This window comes from Desmodus rotundus, chromosome 2 (assembly GCF_022682495.2).
Source record: "Desmodus rotundus isolate HL8 chromosome 2, HLdesRot8A.1, whole genome shotgun sequence".
Taxonomy (NCBI): Eukaryota; Metazoa; Chordata; class Mammalia; order Chiroptera; family Phyllostomidae; genus Desmodus; species Desmodus rotundus.
In genome coordinates, this window is record NC_071388.1 from 185367292 (window position 1) to 185379512 (window position 12221).

The 12221-nt window shown below is 48.1% G+C and overlaps 1 long non-coding RNA gene across 1 annotated transcript in view; it reads right to left on the reverse strand.

The window, feature by feature from the left end:
- Window positions 1-2506: 2506 nt before the first annotated feature.
- The window catches only part of LOC123480145 (uncharacterized), a 35406-nt gene continuing 25691 nt past the window's right edge, over window positions 2507-12221 (reverse strand). The window contains exons 2-3 of the long non-coding RNA XR_008426207.1: window positions 4133-6239; window positions 2507-2571 (exon numbers count right to left, since the gene is read on the reverse strand). This is a non-coding gene — a long non-coding RNA (uncharacterized lncRNA). The remainder of the gene's footprint in view (window positions 2572-4132; window positions 6240-12221) is intronic.

Here is a 12221-nt window from a genome sequence, read left to right on the forward strand (position 1 = left end):
AATAAACACAGGTGTCAAAAAGTACTCCATGAACCACTGTAGGAAACCAAGAGGTCAGTGGGATAGTGTAGTAGACATTTGTTTTGAAGTCTCCCCTAAGACACCTTCCTAACGGCACCAAAATACCTTTGGGAGAATCATTTCCTCCCCATTGGCTATGGTCTCACAGCAGTGTTACCAGGTACCATGTTTTTCTCTATCCAAGGTGCTAGCAAAAAGACCTGTCTTAATTTAGATCTCCCAAATGTAGGCCATAAAACACTCGGGAGTAAGCATTTTATTTGGGAGGAGATCCCAGGAAGCAATGTGAAGAAGAGAAAGTGAGAAGAGAAAGGAGGAAAGTATAGGCTAATGATCGCATGACTGCTGTGGGCAACTAAGTCTCCATCCATCCCATTTGGGACCCTCTGAGAGACTGTGCGGAACTCTCCCCAGATTGTCTCCCCCAGGGGAGCGGAAGCTGGGGTATTCATTCATACATCAGCTCCCGACTCTCATTGTTTGAGGGTCGCTCTTGGGGCACAAAGTCCCCAGCACTTCTGGCTTGCCCTGCTGTAGGCTGAACATAACCCCAAGGACAGAGAATGCCCTACGGCAGGAAAAACAGGGAAGCCCAGAGCATGTTAGGGGATGACCTTTAGGTGACCTCCAAGGGGCCATGGTTGATACAGAGATAGCATCTGTTCCACGAACAAGCCCGGTGAATGCTCACTCCCAGAAAATTGAAAGGTCAGCAGAGCTACTCAAAGACTGAAAAAGTGGAGGTCCATTACTACCCTGACCAGACTGCTTCTAAAAGCAATTTGCCAGGGTTGGTTTCCATTGTTTGTCACCAGAAAATATCACTGGAACACCTGGAGACTTGGCACACCTGAAGACTTCATGCGCCTGGGTACCTGATACACACCTGAAGATCCCTACCACTGATCTGGACGTTTAAGAATGCAAGTCATGCCCTGACCAGTGTGGCTCACTTGGTTGGGCATCGTCTTTCCAACTCCATTTGCAAGGCTAAGTGGGTCCACAAAGCAAAAGATCACTTGTTCGATTCCCATTCAGGGCACATGCCTGGGTTGTGGGTTCAGTCCCCCGGTTGGGGTGCAAACAGAGGTGACCCATTGATGTTTCCCTCCCTCTCTCCCTTTCTTCCCCTCTCTCTAAAAATAAATAAATAAAAATCTTTCTTAAAAAAAGAATGTAAGTCATCTCTCTGCACTTCGCTCTCCTCCACTCTCCTCATGTATAAAATGAAAGGATTGAAATACATTATTTCCAACTTTGCACTCAGTGATAAGCCAAACTGATAGTCAAACAGGAGAAACCCACAAAACTCCCTGCTGTATCCTGACTCCCAAACTCCACTCCATGCCAGTGTTGCAGCCCCGAGAAACAGCAATGGGCTTCTGGATGGTTGCAGGTTGACTCTGCCCTAAAACCAGAAAAATGACAACAAAGGCCAGCTCCCAGATTTCACCCCTACCCTACCCAGAAACTGACCAAAAGGACTGCTTCGGGGGAAAAAGGTTTTGCTTTTTTGCAAAGAAATTCTGGGCAGATAAAGCCAGGCTGCCCACAGAATTCCTATGAGGCCGAATTCCCAGTGCATACATAATCGGGTTTCTCATTCTCACTGCCTCACCGCTCCTCTGGAAGGGGGCGTGTTTGAGGAGCAGAGAGAGTGACACGCACAGTCCATTGTTCTCCTACCTGGATTCAACGAACAAATGCCCGAATTGGGAAAAGGATGAAGCTGCGGTCTGTTATCATCTCCCAGCTAATGATACGGTTAACAAATGTAGCAGTGTTGCGGAAAAGGAAAAGATTGAGACTCTGACTCTCCATGAAGTTATGGTGATTTCCCCACACATCCAGGGTGGAGCAGAGATGTGGCTGATAAAATAGATGGTATGGATTGAACAGCTTGAAGAAAGCAACTGACTGCAGCTGTCTGTGCGATTTGGCGGCTGCAACTCTTCAGACAAATCTAAGCAAATCACCATCCTTGGCTTCCTGATGCCTCCAGGAAAGTCCTGTAATGACTGCTCCGTGCCGACCTCCTAGGCAGGGGTGAGGAAAATGTGCAGAGTCCACAACTTTAGAGCTTTCCTAGGGCTTCTGCTCAATGTAGCAGCTGCCGTCCTTCCACAGATTTGGCTGTTTTCTGCAAAAACCAACCTTCCATTAAACTAATCATATGTCTGCAGCCCTTCCCACTGTGCTCATAGCTGGCATTCCCCTCATAGCCCAGCCTTATGGAAACCCAGCGCCCAACAGGTAGCTCCAGCTGGGAGAAGCTGAGATTTGCCCTCTGCCCACCTAGCCATGCCTTCCCAACTCCATTTGCAAGGCTAAGAAGGTCCGTGCACTTGGCCGTCACCTGGGGGCACATCTCCAGCCCTGAGTCCTGGCAGCTGCCTTCCCCCCAACTCTCTTGCCACTCTGCTTGGCAGCCAGTCATCGAGTTAGGCACACTTCACTGGGACAAAAGGGATGGGTCTGCCCTTACCAGTCTAGGGCATGACGTGGAATAGGAGGGTGCAAAAAGAATCCTGCCCATTGAAGTCCTTTCTCCTTAAAAAAAAAAAAGTGGAAGATGAAAATCACTTGCACTTTTTGCACGGCAGCATGTCAGTGAGGCAGCCCTGAAAAGGCAGTGACAAAAGAGTGTGATTGGCCACCAGCAGGGTCCCTGTGGGGAAAGTGGTGGCCCTGTCAGGATGCCATGGTTTAGGGGCACTGGGGAGGGGGAGAGGGCAATCCTGCCCCTCACAGCCAGCGCAGAGGCGAGCTGCTCCCTCTGCTCAGCAGGCTTGGAGCAGGGCAGTGAGAGGGTCTGACTGCAGCCAAGCAGCCTAGGTGGCCTGGACGGGGACAGAGGGTTCCTGCAGGAAGTCAGCTCCCCCAGGGGGGAGGTGGGGAGGAAGATGGGGGGAGAGAGAGAGGGATTGAGATTTAGAGAAAGAGAGAGACTACAGCTTCTCTAAATGGTGATTATAAGTCACCATAATCACAAAGAAACACCTGAGCACCTAGTTAGTTGCCATGTACACAGCAGGAGCTCAATGAAAACTCGCTGGTGATGGAGTTAAATGTGACTTCCTAGACACAGCCTGCCGTACTGTAAGTGAGATAAATATCTGTTGAATTGAATTGAATTGAAACAGGCAGCAGGTTAGTGGTGTAATTTGAGGAGCAATGAAAAAAATGGTTCCCTGCACCCAAATCTCTTCCACTGGAGCTGCCAGAGTGCTCGAAATTGCCAGATTCCTCTTTTGGTTAATGGAGTAATGAAAACCTTGTTGGAAAAGCAAACATATTCTAAGAGAGGTAACCCATGAAGCAACCGTGATCTATCATTCATCCAGGATGGCGACTTGAATCCAACTAGAGAGCCAGCTCTGGTAGGTTCCCAGGAGCGGCCTGCAGGTCTGCCCCGAGAAGCCGCTGAGACCACAGCTGCTCAGCAGAAAGCCGTTCCGTGGAGAATCAGCAATGTCTGCCGGGAGGCAGAAAGGGGTTTGGTATGAAGGGTGTCATGTATTTGTCATCCCTGCCTCGTGGCCTGAATTGTTTGAATATATTAGCCCCGCCAAAGGGCAGGCACCTAAGGGAAAGTCAGCTGGGATGGACATGCACAAGTTCATCTTATGAAAAGCAGGCCAGGGCATAGACCACTGACAGGCAGTGTGAGCCATGTGAGTTTGGGGGCAGGAGACTGAGGAAAAGGCACCTGAAATCCAGCCTCACCTGCTCTGGCCTTGCCTCAGGCGAGCACTTACTGCAGAGTCTCTTGTCTGGAGGGCGACCACAGCTTTCACTCCCCCGTTACAGAATGCGTCTGGCCCCGTCAAACTTTCTCCCCAAGTTCCCCCAGCAGTAGAGGAGACTGAACGGGGCACTCTCTGGGCACCCAGGGACAGTGCCAGCGGCCTGCCAAGAGCAGAATATGTCTCTGAAGTCTCAGCTTTAACTTTAGAATTCATGGAAAGTTTACATTCTATCAGACAATGTTTGCTTTCCTGTAGGAAAATTTAAATTACTCATCAGTTCTATTAGAGTAATGTTATCTGCTGTAACAGATAGAGCCTGACTCTCGATGATTTAACACTTTAGAAATGTATTTTTCACTCACATGAAATGCATGTGGGTGTGGCTGGTGGGTGGGCGGCCTGCCCTTTGGTCTTGTGACTCGACTTTCCTTCGGCACCTCTGACTCCTCTCTATTCAACTGTCAGACTGGGAAAGAGACCTCTTATTAATTGCTTGAGCCCAGAATTGACAGAATTGACAGCCGTTCTCCCCACATTCTGTGAGCAAGAACTCATCTCATGGCTGCACTTCAGTGCAAACAGACCTGGGAAGTATAGTCCCTAATTACCCAGCAACAACTCAGGGTAACTGGTCGGTCTTTACATTATCAGTTAATGTCTTAACTTCTCCATCTCCCAAAAGTGGGGAGAAAAGTAATCTTCCAGAAAGATGTGCAGAGTTTTATTCCATATCTTTATTCATCCCAAACACATTGCCACATATTCCCAGAAGGGAATCTACTCACATTTAAGAAACAAGTAAATAGTCCATTTTCAATAAGATTCCATTTCCATTTGCAGCCATGGTGAAAACCAATTTGAATGGACTGCCCCATTTTACCTCTTTTCTCTGCTCCCTCTTTCTCTTCCTCTCAATCCAGTTAAGAACCATCAGGATTTCAAAAGTGGGCCCACAGCCATATTGAATATTACCAGGAAATGGCTGGCTGGCTGTCTACCAAGAGGCCTTCCAAAGTGGCATTATCTTAATGAATTTTTCACAGTCCAAGGTCTGGCCAGAAGACTTACAGGTCCAAAAATTCAATCTTGTTAGTGTTCCAGGAGTTGTCTTGACTTGGGGTGAGGGGCTGACTCATGTGAACTAGACTCACAAAACACCAAAACTTCTCACCAAAGCGGCCTACCCCGATGGACAGCGGGGTGTGCCGCCATCACAAAGATCAAATACTCACACTCTTCTCCCAGCACATTTCTCCCTCAAGAAAATCTACCCAGGAAATAAATTATAATCAGAAAGGTCCCCAGTGAGTCTGGAATCAGAGCAAGGGCAGCTTAGTTAGAAGACTTGAAAGCTTAATGGCTTCAGGCGTCTGGGCCGGTGAAGCCTTCACCACTGGAACACTCACACCGCTTTTCAAGGCGGCCTCTGGCCTGTCCTCTGTCTGGGTTCTGTGCTCACCAACTCCCTTTCTGATTGACACAGTCTGTCTTTATGGGCACATCCATACCCTCAATAATGTTACTGCCACATCCACCCTCTGGCAGACACTTCGTCTCGAAGGTGCATTTGTGTATGGCTGTCCTCATCACTGTGTCATTTTATAATCTAGCTCTCTGAACTTGGAAGAGGGGGAAAGGGGAAAGGGCAGGGAGTTCACTCATCCCTCCCACACCTGATGTTTTCCTGAAATGAATTTTAAGAACTTATTTGGAACACAGAGAAATTGGATATTTGTAGATCTTTGGTGGAAACAAAATGCTTCTGTCCACTTTTGCAGAGAGTGAGGCAGACGCAGCGAGATGCTAGCAGGCTTCCCAGTCAGGGTTATAACCCAGAGCTGCTGGCAACAAACACGCACTGAAAGATGAATCCCAATCAAAGCCAAGAAAGGTTGCCAAGTTCAGTGCCAGGAAAGGGTGTTCAGTTTCCACTGCTCTGAGTGAGAACGAGTCTGTGGACAGGATCAGGTGACGATCACTAGCTGTGGTGTGAGCAACCGGCCTGCAAACAAATGACGAGGAGGGTTCAAGGGCAAAGGAACAAGGTGGAAGCTTGAAAACAACGAGGGCACCCAGAAGCACCTTCCTAATTGGGGATTGGCCAGTTTAAAGCACTGAACTGAGCCAAGGCACCAGGCAAGCTGGAAAAGGAATCTTCTTTAACTGAGTTTGCAGCATCAACAGGCAATCTCATGGGGTGAAGAAGAAAGGACTTGGGCCTGGAGAACCGGGAAGGACAGTCCGCAGCCGCACTGTTCTCACATCTAACAGGAGCACACAAAGGAGGCCGGCTTTGCAGTTTCAGCTCTGACAATCACTGGAGCTCAACTTCAACTCACTTCGCCCCTCTGGGCCCTTCACGGACTCAGCTCACCTCCTCTGTCGGATGTACAAAGGCTCTGTGCCTGCGAAGGCCGTGCGCCCTTCTGACCACAGATCTATTAATATCCTGTGCTGAAAGGTTACCTGCTGGGGAAAAAAGTGGGTTTATTTTTGCCTTTTTAACTTAAAACACACATACATAAAAGTGTACAAAACAGCCCTCTAACCAGCTCCCTGATTAAGATACATGACATTTATCAGCATCTCAAAGCTTCCCTCTGTCCTTCCCCATCACCGCCTACCCACAAAAGCCACCGACATTCTAAGCTTCAAACAAGATGATAGATGTGTTTTGCCTGATTTAAAACTTTATGTAAATAGAATCACATAGCATGTATTCTTTTAGGTCTGGGGTTTTTGTTCACTCACTTATTTGTGAGATTCGCCCATACTGTTGCATGTAGCTACCGCTGATTATTTTCTGGTTGCTGACAGTGTCCCACTATATGAACATACCACAGTGCATTTATCTGTCTTATTGTCTTAGTCATTTTCTATTTCAGTATTATAAAGAATGCCACTATGACAATTCTTACACATGTCCTTGGGTGCACGCTTATAAGCATTTCTGTATTTGGTATCTGTGGCTGTGTATAACTAAGTCCCAGACTTCACACAGCACACATGTTTTCACAGTCCCCGCGGGTCAGGAGTCTGCACAGCTCAGCTGGCTCCTCTGCCTCAGGGTCGCTCACAGGCTGCAATGCAGGTGTCGGCCAGGGTTGGGGACTCACCTGAAGTTTCAACTGGGGAAGGGTTTGCTTTCAAGCTCCTACTGTGGTTGGTGGAATTTAGTTTCTGGAAGAATTTTGGGCTGAGGGCTTCAGTTCCTAGCTGGCTGCTGGCCAAAGGCCACATTTAGTTACTTACCATGCAAGCCAGGCAGGCAATAAGCGAGTCTTCTAGCAAGCAGAAGTTACGATTTTATGTAAGGAAATCGTGGAAGTCACACCCTATCACAGTTGTATCCTGTGGGTTAGAAGGTCACAGGTCCCATCCACCCTCCAGAGGAGGGGATTACCATGAATCCCAAGAGGTGGCGGTTATTGGGGGCCATTTTAATGTCTGCCTACAACACTTTCTGTTGGGATTATAATCGTCTGGTCACAGGTCCCGGCTTCAGTTATGGAAGTCCACCAGTTTTCCAAGTATACCAACTGACACACTCGCCAGCATTTGCTCCACATGGGGGACTGGTTTTTACCCTGGTTTCCTTCTGGTGTGAGTTATCAAACTGTTCCTGACCAACAAAACGGCTTTGCGTGCCAGGCGCAGTAGTGGCATGTTTAGAGGTGCGCCTTACTCCCCGAGTGAATGGCGAGGCAGAACTCTGAAGTCCCTGCCTCAAGCCTGCTCATCCCCTTCTCTGTTGTCCTCAGAGGGTGACAAACCCCTGTCAATGCAAAGTCAAAGAAGCTGCCAGTGGCAGCAGCACCTTTCATGCTAGTGGTCCCCAAGCCACAGGATGAGGGGTGTGGAGAAAGAGAGTCACCAAGCCATTTACCGGAGTCCCCAGTAAGTAGTCATTCTTCATCAAGCCTGAGAGGAGCCACTAGCAGTGACTCTAACTGGGTCCTGAGCTGTCCACCAATCCTAAAGGGACACTGATTCTCAGTAGCATGAAAGTTTCTCATTGTCGTTCCTCTCTTCTCTGGCCATGCACACTGTGGACATCGCATAACCGATTGGAATACAATAGGAGTAATAACACTTCCAGGCATCTTCCCCAAAGGGTGCTCTCTAGATTTCTCTGTTCTGAATGGAGAACAAGCCCCGAAGTATAAGAATTTGGAAGGAAACGCAATGGGCCAAGAGCACTTTTAGGATTTACATAAGCGTAATTAATATCTTTGCCCACACGTGTCTAGCTAAATGCCATTATAGAGTGGTAAAAAGAGTACTGGGGTGGTCATATGAGAGAGCTGCCTGAATTTGAAAAACTTCAAACTATTTTCAAAGAAGTTCTCCAGGGACAATTGACTTGAGTATGTTCTGCATAAAAATACCCTCCTACAGACACCTGTGAAATGTTGAGGATAACGGGGGCTTCTGAGGCTGATTGGGAAGGAGTCCAGGGGTTGCTGTTTTTCCTCCACTGAATTCCATCTCCTTTTCTGTGACTCCCTTTCATTGGGCCGTTAGTGTATCAGATGTAAAGAGTATTGCATGAAAGCGTGCTTTTGTGTGGAAGTCATTACAGTGAACACCTGTTCATTGTTGAGTTTAATTGGACTACAGCTGGTACTGATTGCGTGTGAAGGGGGGCTGGCCTCTCGCCCTAGGAGAAGTTCACTGTCAGTGGTAACAGTGGGGAAGTCAGCCCTAGGAAGTGCTGCTCACACGATGCACAGCCAAGTACTCTTATGTCCTGTGTGGCTAGTTGCCTCCTAGGTGAAGAACAGTAAATTTAGCCAGACAAGCAAAAGAAGGTGTCTACATCTTAGGTCTACTTTATTAAATGGTCTCAGTTCCATAAGTGGAAGTTTGAGAAAATATGGGGGAGATGATTGATATAAACTTAGCCTAATTATTTACAAAAGAAACAAAGAAATAGCAAGTTCGCACAGAGTGATATTTTTAGCAGCATTAGCTATTCACCTGTGTCCAGAGGTGATGCTCATTGGACACACGTATAAATAGGAAGCCAATGATGTTGCTCGGGGTCAGCAGGCAGGGGCAAATTAACATGACATTCCGGACTGAAGCACAGAAACGGGTAATGTCTGTAGGCTTAAATAAGGTCTTATGAAGTCTGTCCAGAAAAAGTCCAGTCATTGTTAATATAGCAAGAACAGTTTGTCATTGACAGCCAAGGAGAGTGGACTGGAGTGCGCATGTGTAAACAATGATGCTCAGTGACTGACAGTACCAGAACTAGAAGCTGATCTGCAGATTCCAAAAACTACTGTGTCCGAGATTTTGATGCAGGGTCTTGGCATGAAATGCATCCTGGCAATATTTGTTCAGTGGCTTCGGCTACCAGAGCAGAAGGAACATCGTGCTGCAGTTGCTAATGACCTGATTCAAACCTCTACCAATGAACCAGAGGTCCTCAAGAAGGTCACAAGCAGAGATGAATGGTGGGTCTACAGCTATGATCCAGAAACTAAGGCCCAGTGATCCCAATGAAAGTTGCCTAGCTGTCCACACCCAGAGGAGGTGCTGCAAAGCCACGGCAAGATCAAGACTATGTTAACTCTGTTTTTTGATTGGGAAGGTGTTGTTCATCACGAGTATGCCCCTCTGGGCCAAACAATTACTAAGGAGCACCACCTCAGTGTTCTTCATTGGTTGAGAGATGCAGTACGAGCAGCAGCACAGCTATGGGCAAATGGCGATTGGCAGCTTCAGCACAACAACGTGCCCGCTCGTGCATCATGTCTCATGCATAGTTTTTTGGCAAAACACTAAATCACCCAGGAGACTCAGTCCCCCTACAGCACAGATTTGGCACCCTGGGACTTCTGGCTTTTCCCAAAACTAAAGTCACCTTTGCAAGGGAAGAGATTTCAGACCATGGATGAAATTCAGGAAAAGATGACGGGGCAACTGTTGGCAATTCCAACAAAGTATTTTGCAGAGTGTTTTGAACAGTGGAAAAGATGCTGGGAGAACTGTGTGAGGTCATAAGGCGCCTACTTTGAAGGAGACTGAGGTGTCATGGCCCCATGTACAATGTTTCTTGTATCTTGTATCTTCTTCAATAAATGTCTCTATTTTTCATCGTACACTGCTGGATACTTTCTGGACAGACCTCGAACAAAAAGCTCAAGTTGTAGATGTAAAAAGAACAGATGCTGACTTACATATTTCAGTAATTTGGATATGATTCATATTATTTATTCATTTAATATCAAATGCATTGAAACAATGAAACATTGAATCTAGAGAGGCCCTTGCTTCACATTAATATTAAGTTCCATGATTCTGAGGATGACACTTGTGTCCCACCAATGACAATAATCTCCTAGAAACCAGAAAGCGTCCATGCTGAAGCAAATCTGCTGATCCTCGGATTTGGCTGTTCAGCTGGGCTCATCCCTCTTTGTGGAGGGCAACAGGCACTGGAGGGCATGACCCGCCTCTGGGGAAGGTGAAACAGAATAGCTCCTGAGAGTAATGAGTCAGATAAGTAGTTGTACCTAAAAACTAGTCCAGCTAGTTTTTTATTGTTTCAGCATTTTGCACAAGCCCTTTGTCAATAGGCTAAGAACCCACTTGACCCTTTTTCCTTGTTGAGATTGATTACATGTCACCAGCCTTAGCTCAGGAGGGAAATTGAGGCTGAGAGTTTCCCTAGAACCCATAGCAAGGCAAGATGTAAAATGCAAGGCTCTCCTACGTCAAGTTCAACAGCCCCTCCACAACCACAGCAGCCTTGGTCTTAGAGATCCAGCTGCCTCCAAAACGAGTAGGGACTCGCCCAAGCAGGAGCCCAGCTCCCCTGGGCCACTTTCTAGTCGTCCAGTTTTGAGTTAGTCACTCTACCCCTATGAGTAGGATCAAGTGAAAAAACTTTGCAAAAATCCTTTGTCAACTGTGAAAAGCCTTACAACTACAGAGACATTTGCGACTCAAAGGGCAGTTTTTCAGTCCAACTGAAAACAGATTTTTCCACATGGGAAACTGTGTTCTTGTGAAAGGCAACAGTGAGAGATTTGAGGGCGGGAAGTGTTTGCTCTCTCCTCTGTTCTCTTTTTGATTACGTGTGATTAATGATTCCTTTTAAGCAGACACTGAATACGGCATGGCTGCTGATCATAGATGTGCTTCCCCAATTACTTTCATTCTCCAGTTTTGAAGCAGATATTACAGTTGTGCTCTGTGAGGAAACACACGCACACGCACACACACGCATGGGCACACACACATGTCCTCTCTTCCCCAGCACAGAGGGTAAGCGGTTTGAGTTCACATACACGAGGTCACAGACACCTTCCTGTAGGCCCGCATCGTCTGTCTATTGTTACCCTGACCCCCCTGCCCACCCCGAGTAGTTAGAACACAGAGATGCCCTTGATCAGATGATGTGAGCAGGTCCTGGCATTCAGCAGAAAGGACGTGGAGAATTGTCCTCCTGGACACATCACACCTTCACCTCCGTGCTCACCCAGAAGTCACTGGGTATCCAGACGATGGTCAATGCTCCGTCTACTGTTCTGTCCTTACGTGATCAGCACCACGGGGTCAGGCCAGAAAAAAGTGACTGATGTTCCTTTTCATGAATTAAGAGATAAAGCCACCGATGGAGCATTTCTGAACGGAACTCAAACTATACCCCGTGGGAAGACTCAGGCCTTGATGAGAACAAATGCTGGACGGACTGCCTCCGAGAGCAAAGTCAGAAAGCCAGCTTGCTGTGAGCCGCACGAAGGGATGTGAGCATCCAACAAGAGCAATGCAATGAGGCCCCTCCTGCTTTTGGTTTGGGGGAACCAACCTGTACCAGCTCAAGGACACTGTTCCAACAGGAAAAGAAACAAAAGCTGAGGCCGCGAGGGGGCCCAGGGCCCTCACACAATGGCAGCATCCAAAAATGCCTACAGAGTCGTGGACATGGGCATCTGAAGCCACGGAAAAGAGAAGACAGCAAGCCTCCAGGTTGGTATTTCAGTTAGGGGTGTGCTCTATCTGTAGAGAGCCAAGCACACCTCAGTTTTGATGACTGGCTGCCACAAGCCTGGGGGAGTTCCTGGGGCCGCATGCCTGACACTTCCAGGCTTCTGTCTCCTCAGTACCGGAGCCACAGCTTGCAATTAGTCCTGCCGTCCCGCTTGGGGCAAGCCCACACCACTCCCACACAGCTGGTCCTAGCCCTCTTCCCCGGTTCACATAGTGAAGCCTGGCCATTTCCCGAACTTGGCAGAGTAGACCGATCTTGCTCAGCTGGGGCTGCCTCTCTCTCCATCCCGACGGCCAGCATGACAGAACTGCCGACGGGCAGGCTCGTTGCCCTGCACGCCTGGTCGGATTGCACACCGAGAAGGGGCGGGCACGCGTCCCTCCTCTGGCTCCCTCCCGGAGCAGAGCCACATGTTCCTCCTCCCCAGCGCTGCTTGGCTTCGCTCA